Below are 2074 nucleotides of genomic sequence, written 5' to 3' on the forward strand. Positions count from 1 at the left end.
TTCATGTTCTCTGCCTTCCTCACATTTCTGTCTTCTCTCTGGGCTTGAAGCCCAAAAGGAGCTGAAAGCTGCTGACTTCAGTCTGATCCCATGTTCTGGATCATCCGTGTTCCTGAAACACACTGCTGGACCCGTGATCAGAGGAACCCAGGAACCGGAGAACTTCCCAGAACATGCAGACACATGTGGAACTGTTCTGATCATCTGTGTGTGTTGACAGTGAAGGAGAGCTTTGTCCTTCAAGAACTTCATCTTTGAAAAAACTTTATTGACTCTGACAGAGTTTCAGTTTGAATCCATGTGGTTTTCATTCTTCCATTGAAGTCGTCTCCAGAAACTAAAGATCTGCTGAATCAATGCTCCTCTGAGAACTTTGGAGCTTTTCTCTGCATCTGTTCCACACTTGAATGTGCAGAAGATCAAAGCGCCGGACGCTCTGAGCTTCAGCGTTCCAGTCAGCAGCTGCTGAACCAAAGCCAGCAGCAGGTGAGGATCTGGGCCTCAAAGCAAACGGACAGAAAGATGAATGGAAGAAGGGATGGAGTCCCAGTGTTGAAGACATCAGCTGGAGAAGCTCTGAGGCTCTTTCAGGTGGGCGTGGCAGCGCTGCTGCTTTCCAGCAAACCAAGCAAACTGCAGCATCTGTGATCTGAGAGGCTGTTGGTGAAGAAGAGCATCATCAGCATAGAACTGTGGGCCGTTTGGGTTCAGAAAAACAGCTTCATGATGTGGAAAGAATCTGTGTCCTTCAACAGGTCCACAAGATCCCAAACATGGAAACTGGAAGCAGTTTGGATTCCGGTTTCTTCCTGAACTTTGAGGATCCAAATGCTGAAAATGGAAGCTGATAGAAAATGCAGCAGACTTTACCAATGTGCTCAGAACACTAGAACATCCACAGAAGAAGAAAACACTGTTCTAGTGGAACATCTACAACTTCTGTCCATGATTCAGAGGAACTGCAGAAAGATGACTCCTCCCACTTTGGGTTTGGTCAAATGCAGAAAAGAGAAAACAACCAAATCAAAACAATTTGGATCAATTCTGGCAGAAAATGTTGTAACTTTTCAACTTTCAGGAAAAAAAAGCTTAAAAGAAATAAATCTATTTTAGAATCTATGAAGAACACTGACTGGAAAACAGCACCAGACTGCTGCAGCTGCAGACCTTCATGTGACTGTGGGAGCTGCAGCAGCTGCAAACATCTGGACTTCCTGCTGAAACTGCAGACCTTCATGTGACTGTGGGAGCTGCAGCAGCTGCAAACATCTGGACTTCCTGCTGCAGCTGCAGACCTTCATGTGACTGTGGGAGCTGCAGCAGCTGAGGAGCTCAGCATCTCTGCAGACTCAGACGGAGCTCAGAGCATCTGAGTTGTGGAAGTTTAGTGGCTGAACTTCTTGTAGGTCCTGCTTGGTTCAGGTTGTTGCTGGTGGTGGAAAGAGCTCCTGCAGACCTCTTTGCTGTTGGAAGGATCTTCTGTCTGCAGACTCTCTGATGCTTCAGCAGGAGGCGCTGCAGTGTGGTCCTCCTCATGAGTCCTGAAGCTGCACCGTCAGCTGCAGAGCTTCAGATCTGCTTCTTCTCAGACCACTTTCTTTGGCTCTGACGTTTTATTATATTGTTGTTGTTATTATCATTATTATTATGTATTTATCTTAATTTCTTTCCCCCCGCCATCGACATCATAATATGAGCGACAGACAACACTCCAGACCAGCTGGTGGCGCTAAAGCGCCATGACGCTGTTGGTCAAACATAGAAGAAGAACAGCACGAGGTGCTAGCAGCGTTAGCTTGTTTTTAGAGGTCGGTGGTGTTTAGTTGGGACGTTTGTGAGGTTCTTGGACAGAAAGGACGATACGTGGTTCGTGTGGGAACTCGCAGCATTTTCCAAAGTGTCGTAAATGAGTGAAGAAGTGTTGAACGGAAAGACAACGTGGATTGCTGTGATTGTGAGACTAGCAGATGATCGATCGGAGCTGCAGTGAAGAGGACGGCGGTGTTTGTGGGAGTTGGAGCTGAAGATCGGAGCAGGAACCATGTCTTCCCTTCAGTCTCTGAGAGAGTTGATC

This window comes from Oryzias latipes, chromosome 2 (genome assembly GCF_053564925.1).
Source record: "Oryzias latipes strain Hd-rR chromosome 2, Olatipes_Hd-rR_3.1".
In the NCBI taxonomy this organism is placed as follows: domain Eukaryota; kingdom Metazoa; phylum Chordata; class Actinopteri; order Beloniformes; family Adrianichthyidae; genus Oryzias; species Oryzias latipes.